We start from the raw sequence: 13372 nt of genomic DNA on the forward strand, positions 1-13372 counted from the left end.
TTTTATGGACATGTCTCCTTATGTCATGAGGCGAAAACAGTTTTTATGGACATGTCTCCTTATGTCATGAGGCGAAAACAGTTTTTATGGACATGTCTCCTTATGTCATGGGGCGAAAACAGTTTTTATGGACATGTCTCCTTATGTCATGGGGCGAAAACATTTTTTATGGACATGTCTCCTTATGTCATGGGGAGAAAACAGTTTTTATGGATATGTCTCCTTATGTCATGGGGCGAAAACAGTTTTTATGGACATGTCTCCTTATGTCATGGGGCGAAAACAGTTTTTATGGACATGTCTCCTTATGTCATGGGGAGAAAACAGTTTTTATGGATATGTCTCCTTATGTCATGGGGCGAAAACAGTTTTTATGGACATGTCTCCTTATGTCATGGGGCGAAAACAGTTTTTATGGACATGTCTCCTTATGTCATGGGGCGAAAACAGTTTTTATGGACATGTCTCCTTATGTCATGGGGCGAAAACAGTTTTTATGGACATGTCTCCTTATGTCATGGGGCGAAAACAGTTTTTATGGACATGTCTCCTTATGTCATGGGGCGAAAACAGTTTTTATGGACATGTCTCCTTATGTCATGGGGCGAAAACAGTTTTTATGGACATGTCTCCTTATGTCATGGGGCATGAAAAAAGTTTTTATGGACATGTCTCCTTATGTCATGGGGCGAAAACAGTTTTTATGGACATGTCTCCTTATGTCATGGGGCGAAAACAGTTTTTATGGACATGTCTCCTTATGTCATGAGGCGAAAACAGTTTTTATGGACATGTCTCCTTATGTCATGGGGCGAAAACAGTTCTTATGGACATGTCTCCTTATGTCATGGGGCGAAAACAGTTTTTATGGACATGTCTCCTTATGTCATGGGGCGAAAACAGTTTTTATGGACATGTCTCCTTATGTCATGGGGCGAAAACAGTTTTTATGGACATGTCTCCTTATGTCATGGGGCGAAAACAGTTTTTATGGACATGTCTCCTTATGTCATGGGGCGAAAACAGTTTTTATGGACATGTCTCCTTATGTCATGAGGCGAAAACAGTTTTTATGGACATGTCTCCTTATGTCATGGGGCGAAAACAGTTTTTATGGACATGTCTCCTTATGTCATGAGGCGAAAACTGTTTTTATGGACATGTCTCCTTATGTCATGGGGCGAAAACAGTTTTTATGGACATGTCTCCTTATGTCATGAGGCGAAAACAGTTTTTATGGACATGTCTCCTTATGTCATGAGGCGAAAACAGTTTTTATGGACATGTCTCCTTATGTCATGGGGCGAAAACAGTTTTTATGGACATGTCTCCTTATGTCATGAGGCGAAAACAGTTTTTATGGACATGTCTCCTTATGTCATGAGTTTTTATGGACATGTCTCCTTATGTCATGAGTTTTTTTATGGACATGTCTCCTTATGTCATGAGGCGAAAACAGTTTTTATGGACATGTCTCCTTATGTCATGGGCGAAAACAGTTTTTATGGACATGTCTCCTTATGTCATGAGGCGAAAACAGTTTTTATGGACATGTCTCCTTATGTCATGGGGCGAAAACAGTTTTTATGGACATGTCTCCTTATGTCATGAGGCGAAAACAGTTTTTATGGACATGTCTCCTTATGTCATGGGCGAAAACAGTTTTTATGGACATGTCTCCTTATGTCATGGGGCGAAAACAGTTTTTATGGACATGTCTCCTTATGTCATGGGGCGAAAACAGTTTTTATGGACATGTCTCCTTATGTCATGAGGCGAAAACAGTTTTTATGGACATGTCTCCTTATGTCATGGGGCGAAAACAGTTTTTATGGACATGTCTCCTTATGTCATGGGGCGAAAACAGTTTTTATGGACATGTCTCCTTATGTCATGGGGCGAAAACAGTTTTTATGGACATGTCTCCTTATGTCATGGGGCGAAAACAGTTTTTATGGACATGTCTCCTTATGTCATGGGGCGAAAACAGTTTTTATGGACATGTCTCCTTATGTCATGAGGCGAAAACAGTTTTTATGGACATGTCTCCTTATGTCATGGGGCGAAAACAGTTTTTATGGACATGTCTCCTTATGTCATGGGGCGAAAACAGTTTTTATGGACATGTCTCCTTATGTCATGAGGCGAAAACAGTTTTTATGGACATGTCTCCTTATGTCATGGGGCGAAAACAGTTTTTATGGACATGTCTCCTTATGTCATGAGGCAGTTTTTATGGACATGTCTCCTTATGTCATGGGGCGAAAACAGTTTTTATGGACATGTCTCCTTATGTCATGGGGCGAAAACAGTTTTTATGGACATGTCTCCTTATGTCATGAGGCGAAAACAGTTTTTATGGACATGTCTACTTATGTCATGAGGCGAAAACAGTTTTTATGGACATGTCTCCTTATGTCATGAGGCGAAAACAGTTTTTATGGACATGTCTCCTTATGTCATGGGGCGAAAACAGTTTTTATGGACATGTCTCCTTATGTCATGAGGCGAAAACAGTTTTTATGGACATGTCTCCTTATGTCATGAGGCGAAACAGTTTTTATGGACATGTCTCCTTATGTCATGAGGCGAAAACAGTTTTTATGGACATGTCTCCTTATGTCATGAGGCGAAAACAGTTTTTATGGACATGTCTCCTTATGTCATGGGGCGAAAACAGTTTTTATGGACATGTCTCCTTATGTCATGAGGCGAAAACAGTTTTTATGGACATGTCTCCTTATGTCATGAGGCGAAAACAGTTTTTATGGACATGTCTACTTATGTCATGAGGCGAAAACAGTTTTTATGGACATGTCTCCTTATGTCATGAGGCGAAAACAGTTTTTATGGACATGTCTCCTTATGTCATGGGGCGAAAACAGTTTTTATGGACATGTCTCCTTATGTCATGAGGCGAAAACAGTTTTTATGGACATGTCTACTTATGTCATGAGGCGAAAACAGTTTTTATGGACATGTCTCCTTATGTCATGAGGCGAAAACAGTTTTTATGGACATGTCTCCTTATGTCATGGGGCGAAAACAGTTTTTATGGACATGTCTCCTTATGTCATGAGGCGAAAACAGTTTTTATGGACATGTCTCCTTATGTCATGAGGCGAAAACAGTTTTTATGGACATGTCTCCTTATGTCATGAGGCGAAAACAGTTTTTATGGACATGTCTACTTATGTCATGAGGCGAAAACAGTTTTTATGGACATGTCTCCTTATGTCATGAGGCGAAAACAGTTTTTATGGACATGTCTCCTTATGTCATGTCTCTTATGAAAACAGTTTTTATGGACATGTCTCCTTATGTCATGAGGCGAAAACAGTTTTATGGACATGTCTCCTTATGTCATGAGGCGAAAACAGTTTTTATGGACATGTCTCCTTATGTCATGGGGCGAAAACAGTTTTTATGGACATGTCTCCTTATGTCATGAGGCGAAAACAGTTTTTATGGACATGTCTCCTTATGTCATGAGGCGAAAACAGTTTTTATGGACATGTCTCCTTATGTCATGGGGCGAAAACAGTTTTATGGACATGTCTCCTTATGTCATGGGGCGAAAACAGTTTTTATGGACATGTCTCCTTATGTCATGGGGCGAAAACAGTTTTTATGGACATGTCTCCTTATGTCATGGGGCGAAAAACAGTTTTTATGGACATGTCTCCTTATGTCATGGGGCGAAAACAGTTTTTATGGACATGTCTCCTTATGTCATGGGGCGAAAACAGTTTTTATGGACATGTCTCCTTATGTCATGGGGCGAAAACAGTTTTTATGGACATGTCTCCTTATGTCATGGGCGAAAACAGTTTTTATGGACATGTCTCCTTATGTCATGGGGCGAAAACAGTTTTTATGGACATGTCTCCTTATGTCATGGTGCGAAAACAGTTTTTATGGACATGTCTCCTTATGTCATGGGCGAAAACAGTTTTTATGGACATGTCTCCTTATGTCATGAGGCGAAAACAGTTTTTATGGACATGTCTCCTTATGTCATGGGGCGAAAACAGTTTTTATGGACATGTCTCCTTATGTCATGAGGCGAAAACTGTTTTTATGGACATGTCTCCTTATGTCATGGGGCTCCTTATGTCATGGGCGAAAACAGTTTTTATGGACATGTCTCCTTATGTCATGGGGCGAAAACAGTTTTTATGGACATGTCTCCTTATGTCATGAGGCGAAAACAGTTTTTATGGACATGTCTCCTTATGTCATGAGGCGAAAACAGTTTTTATGGACATGTCTCCTTATGTCATGGGGCGAAAACAGTTTTTATGGACATGTCTCCTTATGTCATGGGGCGAAAACAGTTTTTATGGACATGTCTCCTTATGTCATGAGGCGAAAACAGTTTTTATGGACATGTCTCCTTATGTCATGAGGCGAAAACAGTTTTTATGGACATGTCTCCTTATGTCATGAGGCGAAAACAGTTTTTATGGACATGTCTACTTATGTCATGAGGCGAAAACAGTTTTTATGGACATGTCTCCTTATGTCATGAGGCGAAAACAGTTTTTATGGACATGTCTCCTTATGTCATGGGGCGAAAACAGTTTTTATGGACATGTCTCCTTATGTCATGAGGCGAAAACAGTTTTTATGGACATGTCTCCTTATGTCATGAGGCGAAAACAGTTTTTATGGACATGTCTCCTTATGTCATGAGGCGAAAACAGTTTTTATGGACGTGTCTACTTATGTCATGAGGCGAAAACAGTTTTTATGGACATGTCTCCTTATGTCATGAGGCGAAAACAGTTTTTATGGACATGTCTCCTTATGTCATGGGGCGAAAACAGTTTTTATGGACATGTCTCCTTATGTCATGAGGCGAAAACAGTTTTTATGGACATGTCTCCTTATGTCATGAGGCGAAAACAGTTTTTATGGACATGTCTCCTTATGTCATGAGGCGAAAACAGTTTTTATGGACATGTCTACTTATGTCATGAGGCGAAAACAGTTTTTATGGACATGTCTCCTTATGTCATGAGGCGAAAACAGTTTTTATGGACATGTCTCCTTATGTCATGGGGCGAAAACAGTTTTTATGGACATGTCTCCTTATGTCATGAGGCGAAAACAGTTTTTATGGACATGTCTCCTTATGTCATGGGGCGAAAACAGTTTTTATGGACATGTCTCCTTATGTCATGGGGCGAAAACAGTTTTTATGGACATGTCTCCTTATGTCATGAGGCGAAAACAGTTCTTATGGACATGTCTCCTTATGTCATGGGGCGAAAACAGTTTTTATGGACATGTCTCCTTATGTCATGGGGCGAAAACAGTTTTTATGGACATGTCTCCTTCTGTCATGGGGCGAAAACAGTTTTTATGGACATGTCTCCTTATGTCATGAGGCGAAAACAGTTTTTATGGACATGTCTCCTTATGTCATGAGGCGAAAACAGTTTTTATGGACATGTCAGGATTCACCTAGCGGTCATGTTTTGGGGCTGTACAAATGTTTGATGTATTAGAATAATTGATTGTGCTTATGTTATATTAATAGGGTCCTAGACTAGAGATTAACAATATATATATATATATATTCATTATAGAGGTTTAGAATTGTTCCACCATTGTTTTCGCATTCACTCACTCAATGTGTGACTGAGACAACTCTGCAGGGGAGTGTGGGAGATAAGAGACTACTCAGACGTTCCACAATAAATCAACTTTGGGGAGGGGCTTTTAGATAAACCCTGAAACTCTATGTTTGTATCGCCATGGATGCAGGGTTTTGGTCTCCGGAGTAAAAAGGTAATGGCGTAGGCAGTGACATCACGAAGGCGGGACTTCGGTTTAAGAAAACAACTTGTGACCTTTAGTATGAGGCATAACTTACTCAGAAACATGCGTGCCATGTTCCCGTTTGTCAACTTCTGTCTGCAATTGCATTAATAAAGGTTTTTGAATGATTTCATTAAAGACGTCATAATGCTAATTTCACCAATGATTGACAAGGACGTGATGAAACGAAACCTCAACAGACACACAAATTCTAAATTATATACCCGGGCACGAACCAGGGACCCTCTGCACACATCAACAACAGTCACCCACGAAGCATCGTTACCCATCGCTCCACAAAAGCCGTGGCCCTTCAGAGCAAGGGGAACCACTACTTCAAGGTCTCAGAGCAAGTGACGTCACCGATTGAAACGCTATTTAGCGCGCACCGCTAACTAAGCTAGCCGTTTCACATCCGTTACACTCACCACCCTTTTGACCTCCTCCTTTTCCGCAGCAAATTCTAAATTATATGTGGAATTGCAAAATCAAATGCTTCTGACCTAAAAAGTCACCTTACCTTGATACTTACAACCTAAATTGATAATGACATTAACTTGGTTCTTCAATAATTATGCACTTGTTGCATGTGCATTTGGTGTCCCGCTAATTAGTTACTCCGTGATATTTTCACACGTCATCATCTGATCCAAGGAAGGAATTTTCCGAATTGACAGTCAAGTGATGAACGGCTGTTGTGATAGGTAGACCAAGAGCTGGGGAAAAAAGGTGTGTCCAGAATATGTTGGTGTCTCGTTCATTACGCAAGTGAAGACAGTTGTGCCCGGACCCACGTTGGATCTAATATCCCTAGCGAATTTGATGTTCGTCATCTTTTGCAGTGGCGATTTTAGCATATAAATCTTGGTGGGGCAAACTCACCCATTTTTAGACGCATGCCAGCAAAGCCACTACACAACACTAAACAATACATGAATTGCACTGTAACGGCGATAAAACGGTGCCCACGAACTGTTAGGGACTACATAAAGCTGTTCCAACAGCGCAGTTCTTTTCTTTTCAGCACCATGGAGTGAATCCTTACCACCGCTACACCTGGCTATCAGTGGACCCTCGTCTGGCAACGATACAATTCATTAAGGCCTCCTTTACTGACTTTTTAAAACCATAGCTGATATGGCTGACTTGATTAAACAAATGTGGTTTCTACTGACTCCTTGTAGATTTGTGTAAACTCGATGAGAACAGCATTGTCCTTCAATAATAACGAACGCCGACATGAGTTTAGACTTTTGAACCATACACAAACATTATTTTCATCATGTTCAGTAAATTCATAATGTTTGTTCTTAGTATAAGCAAGTTCAAGCAAACGAGCTGCGATGAGGAAGGCCTTCATTCAGCCCTTTCAAAATGGACAGCGACAGAATTTCAGGTAGATGTTAGTTCAGATAAATTCAGCAAAATGTTGCTTTAACTTTACTCTTCTTTAAGTTACCACAGAGAGAGAGAAAGAAGTGTTAAGCCTATCATTTGAAGTACTTCATTAGGCCTTTGTGATCCAGATATTAAGGAAAATAAAATCACCATTTTTAGACAACATACCGAAGCACAGACAGTGCATTGCATAAAACAACCCTCGCAATATCAAATCAAATGTTATTTGTCACATGCACCGAATACAACATGTGTAGACCTTACAGTGAAATGCTTACTTACAAGCCCTAGAATCACATAGTCTATTACTGAACTTTATGTTGAAAACAAATATTTGAATGGGAAAAGACTGTCTCTGGCTGTCACGCCTTGGTCTTAGTATTTTGTGTTTTCTTTAGTTATTTGGTCAGGCCAGGGTGTGACATGGGTTTATTGTGTTGTCGTATTGGGGTTTTAGTAGGCATTGGGATTGTGGTTGAGTAGGGGTGTATAGCATAGGCTTGGCTGCCTGAGGCGGTTCTCAATCAGAGTCAGGTGATTCTCGTTGTCTCTGATTGGGAACCATATTTAGGTAGCCTGGGTTTCACTGTGTGTTGGTGGGTGATTGTTCCTGTCTTTGTGTTAGTTAGCACCAGACAGGCTGTATAGGTTTTCACGTTCCGTTTGTTGTTTTGTATATTTATAGTTATTTCATGTATCGTTCTATTTCATTAAAGAACATGAGTAACCACCACGCTGCATTTTGGTCCGCTCCTCCTTCGACGGAAGAAAGCCGTTACAGAATCACCCACCACACCCGGACCGAGTGGCGTGGTAACAGGCAACAGCGACAGAAGAAGCAGCGAAAGGAGGAACGGACATGGGAGGATGAATTGTTCGGAGAAGGACCCTGGGATCAGCCTGGAGAATATCGCCACCCCAAAGAAGAACTGGAGGCGGCGAGAGCTGAGAGACGCTGGTATGAGGAGAAGCAACAGCGGCAGCAGGAGCAACAATATAGGGACTACACTACTTGGGAGGAAATAGACAGGTGGGCGGTCGACCCAGAGAGAGTGCCGGAGCCCGCCTGGGATTCGCTGGAGCAGTGCGAAGCAGGTTATAGGAGAATGGAGTTGGAGAGACAAGCACGGCGGCGCAGAAGAAAGCCCGAGAGTCAGCCCCAAAAATTTATTGGGGGGGTGGCTCAGGGAGAGTGTGGCAGAGTCAGGAGTCAGACCTGAGCCAACTCTCCCTGTTTATCGTGAGGAGCCAAGGAGGAGACCAGAACCAGAGCCGGTGTTAGAGGTGAGCGAAGCAGAGACTGTGAAGGAGCTAATGGAGAAAGTGGAGGAGAGAGTAATGAGGGAGTTGCTAGTTTGGTGCTTTAGGTACGATATTCGTCCGACGGAGCGAGTCGGGGATTTGATGGCACCTGGGTCAGCGCTCCATACTCGTCCTGAGGTGCGTGTTAGTCGGCTGGTGAAAATTGTACCAGCCTCACGCACTAGGCCTCCTGTGTACCTACCTAGCCTTGCACGTCCTGTGCCAGCCCTGCTCTCAGGCTCTCCAGTACACCTTCACGGTCCGGTCCATCCTGTGCCACCTTCACACACCAGTCCTCCGGTGGCAGCTCCCCGCACCAGGCTTCCTGTGCGTGTCCTCAGTCCAGTACCACCAGTTCCAGCACCACGCACCAGGCCTTCAGTGCGTGCCGCCTGTTTAGCGCAGCCAGAGCCTTCCTCCTCTACAGCGCTGCTGGAGTCTCCCGCCTGTTCAGCGCAGCCAGAGCCTTCCTCCTCTACAGCGCTGCTGGAGTCTCCCGCCTGTTTAGCGCAGCCAGAGCCTTTCTCCTCTCCTGCGCTGCCGGAGTCTCCCGCCTGTTTAGCGCAGCCAGAGCCTGCCTCCTCTCCTGCGCTGCTGGAGTCTCCCGCCTGTTTAGCGCAGCCAGAGCCTTTCTCCTCTCCTGCGCTGCCGGAGTCTCCCGCCTGTTCAGCGCTGCCAGAGCCTTCCTCCTCTACAGCGCTGCTGGAGTCTCCTGCCTGTTCAGCGCAGCCAGAGCTGCCAGCCTATATGAAGCAGCCAGAGCTGCCAGCCTGCATGGAGCAGCCAGAGCTGTCAGTCTGCATGAAGCAGCCAGAGCTGTCAGCCTGCATGGAGCTGCCAGTTTGCATAGAGCAGCCAGAGCTGTCAGTCTGCATGGAGCAGCCAGAGCTGTCAGCCTGCATGGAGCAGCCAGAGCTGTCAGCCTGCATGGAGCAGCCAGAGCTGTCAGTCTGCATGGAGCAGCCAGAGCTGTCAGCCTGCATGGAGCAGCCAGAGCTGCCAGTCTGCATGGAGCTGCCAGTTTGCATAGAGCAGCCAGAGCTGTCAGTCTGCATGGAGCAGCCAGAGCTGCCAGTCTGCATGGAGCAGCCAGAGCTGCCACTCTGCATGGAGCAGTTAGAGCAGCCAGATATGCCAGTCAACCAGCCTCTTCCAGATCTGCCAGTCAGCCAGACTCTTCCAGATTTGCCAGTCAACCAGATGTGCGTCCGGGAGTCCGCACTTTAGGGGAGGGTTCTGTCACGCCTTGGTCTTAGTATTTTGTGTTTTCTTTAGTTATTTGGTCAGGCCAGGGTGTGACATGGGTTTATTGTGTTGTCGTATTGGGGTTTTAGTAGGCATTGGGATTGTGGTTGAGTAGGGGTGTATAGCATAGGCTTGGCTGCCTGAGGCGGTTCTCAATCAGAGTCAGGTGATTCTCGTTGTCTCTGATTGGGAACCATATTTAGGTAGCCTGGGTTTCACTGTGTGTTGGTGGGTGATTGTTCCTGTCTTTGTGTTAGTTAGCACCAGACAGGCTGTATAGGTTTTCACGTTCCGTTTGTTGTTTTTGTATATTTATTTAGTTATTTCATGTATCGTTCTATTTCATTAAAGAACATGAGTAACCACCACGCTGCATTTTGGTCCGCTCCTCCTTCGACGGAAGAAAGCCGTTACAGAATCACCAATCATCAACAAATATTCTCTGGCAAACATGGTTACATACCCCATGGTTACATACCCCATGGTTACATACCCCATCTCCTTCTCGTGAAGAAAAGCATGAGCTCATTTTTGCAGCAGCATAAAATACATTTTGGGACTCACGATGGTTGTACTGTGCTCAATTGAACAGAAAGGTTGCGTGGCAGTTCTTTTTGTTGGCAAATTTTGGGGCGGCAGCGTAGCCCAGTGGTTAGAGCGTTGGACTAGTAACCGGAAGGTTGCGAGTTCAAACCCCCGAGCTGACAAGGTACAAATCTGTCGTTCTGCCCCTGAGCAGGCAGTTAACCCACTGTTCCCAGGCCGTCATTGAAAATAAGAATGTGTTCTTAAATAAATTTAAAAAAATAAAAATAAAATGTGCTTTCAAGACCACTGGGAACTCAGAAAAAAAACAAGGTCAAATCGTGGCGTCAATGATCATCAGGTCGGAAGAAAGAGCCCCGAGTTCACAGCTTGGAATTCCAAATCGGATGACCGTTCAAAACGTATTTTCCCAGTCGGAGCTCGTTTTTTTACCGAGTTCCCAGTTGTCTTGAACGCTGCAGAAGTCATGCTGGATTGACAGCATGGTCAATGCATTCAACCTTTTCTGGCCTATGGTGTTGCTAGTGAATGTTGATCCTTTTTAAGCTTGGAAAAGAGACCATTTAAGACAGATGTTTTAAAGCCTTAAATCCAGATTTGGACCACAAACCCTCTCCACCATATAGCAGGCAGAGGAAGCAAAATAGTGATTGCTTTGAAAAGCTTGCAGTTAGCCACTGATTCGTTCCAAACCACTCATTGTACAATTTGCGATTTCCAACTTGTCCAATGTTTATGTCCAATGTCCGATGAGAACCGATACCTTGTATCTATAATTTATCTTCATAGGATTGAAAAAGATTTGCCAGTAAATTGTGGACGTGGTTCATGATGATGACTGTTTGTCTAGCTTGCTAGCTAAGATTTTGAAAGTAGCATGATCAGTCCAAACAAAAGCTACGGTTGCTATAACGTGATTTGAGGTCATTTTATCTGTGGCCAATGACCTTGAACCTTCTTGGATGGGCACTTATAATGTAAATATATGGCAGCACCCAAGACGGCTTCAACTGTCTAGCTCTCCCTGTAGATTCTCCAGTGACGTAGTGTCTCCATGAGTGACAGAACACTGAGCCAATCACAGCGCAACGAGAGATGATTACCAACGGCAACGCTCTGTATAGTCCGCTGGCTGCCCCTCAACCACAGAAAGCACTGAGCAAGGCTGAAACACCTGCATTTTGGAGCTGCCTTACTCAAGAAGGAGACCATGTTTGTATGTGGCTTTATAAAAAATAAAAATGTATGTATGTAAATGTAAATTTAAATGTAATGTAAATGTAAAAATAAAATTCCATTGTTTGCAAACTGATACAGTACCAGGCAAAAGTTTTGAATGAGTAGGTGTGTCCAAATTGATTGGTACTTTATTTAAAAAAAAAAAAAATGTTTTAGGTCAACAGGTGAGGCTCAAAACAGGCTTTTACGGTTACAGAAGTCAACAAATGAGAGCACCTGGGGAATGGGAGTGGAGCTAGGCAAGGCCTGGATTGACCGCTACACCACCAGAGGAACAGAGGAGGAGTTGGATAAGGGTACGGCTAAAGGCTATAAGAACTGGTTGTCTAGTACGTTCGGAAACAGAGAGTAAAAGGAGCAGGTTTCTGGGTGTGAGAGAATAGATTCAAGGCATAATGTACAGACAAAGGTATGGTAGGATGTGAATACAGTGGAGGTAAACCTAGGCATTGAGTGATGAAGAGAGAGATATTGTCTCTAGAAACATCATTGAAACCAGGTGATGTCAACGCATGTGTGGGAGGTGGAACTGAAGGGTTAGCTAAGGCATATTGAGCAGGGCTAGGGGCTCTACAGTGAAATAAGACAATAATCACTAACTAGAACAGCAATGGACAAGGCATATTGACATTAAGCAGAAACATGCGTAGCCAAGTGATCATAGGGGTCCAGTGAGTAGTTAAGCTGGCTGGAGACACGGTGATTCAGACAGCTAGCGGGCCGGGGCTAGCAAGCTAGCTGAAGGGCCTTAGAGGGACGTCGTAACGGAAGAAGTCTTTTGTAGCCTCCTCGTGCGTATGTAACAGTATAACTTTAGACAGTCCCATCGCCCCGGGCACGAACCAGGGACCCTCTGCACACATCAACAACTGACACCCACGAAGCATCGTTACCCATCGCTCCACAAAAGCCGCGGCCCTTGCAGAGCAAGGGGAACCACTACTTCAAGGTCTCAGAGCAAGTGACGTCACCGATTGAAACGCTATTTAGCGCGCACCGCTAACTAAGCTAGCCGTTTCACATCCGTTACACGTAGCCTTCTCGTGCGGTTCCGTCGGCAGACCAGCCGTGATGGATTAGTAGGGTTCCGTGTAGTAAAGGTGCCCAGTCCAATTGTCAAAATAGGTATAGTGGCCCATGAAATTGGCCGATGGACCTATTCAGCTAACAGTCTGATATGCTCTAGACCGCTAGCGGGCCGCGGATAGCAGGCTAGCAGATGGGCATTCAGGGGACGTTGGAAAAAGAACCCTCGGGCAGATTACGTCGGTAGTCCAGTCGTGATGGATTAGCAAGGCTCCGTGTAGTAAAAGGGGTCCAGGTCAATTGGCAAAATAGGTATTGAAGCCCAAGGAGTGGCTGATGGACCTCTTCAGCTAGCCGGGAGATGGGCCTAGCATGGGCTAGCTCCAGGCTAATTGGTGCTTGCTTCAGGACAGAGACGTTAGCCAGGAGTAGCCAGTCGGATAGCAGCTAGCTAGCTGCGATGATCCAGGTGAAGAGGTTCAGAGCTTGCGGGAGGAATCTGGGGATATGGAGAGCAAATAATTCCGGTGTGTTCTGGTTTGAATGGCGTTATGAAAACTGGCAAGAGATTCTCTGAGCTAGAGGTTAGCTGATGACCGCTAGCAGTGGTTAGCTGACTACTAGCTAGTAGCTAGTTAGCTGGCTAGCTTCTGTTGGGGGATTCCGTAAAGAAAAATACTTTAGAAAATAGCAGATCCACACCACATTGGGTGAGGCGGGTTGCAGGAGAGTATATTGAAGTTGAGGTTTAGGAAAAATATAAAAAAGATATTGGAAGATAAAAGATATA

This window comes from Oncorhynchus nerka, linkage group LG22 (genome assembly GCF_034236695.1).
Source record: "Oncorhynchus nerka isolate Pitt River linkage group LG22, Oner_Uvic_2.0, whole genome shotgun sequence".
Classification (NCBI taxonomy): domain Eukaryota; kingdom Metazoa; phylum Chordata; class Actinopteri; order Salmoniformes; family Salmonidae; genus Oncorhynchus; species Oncorhynchus nerka.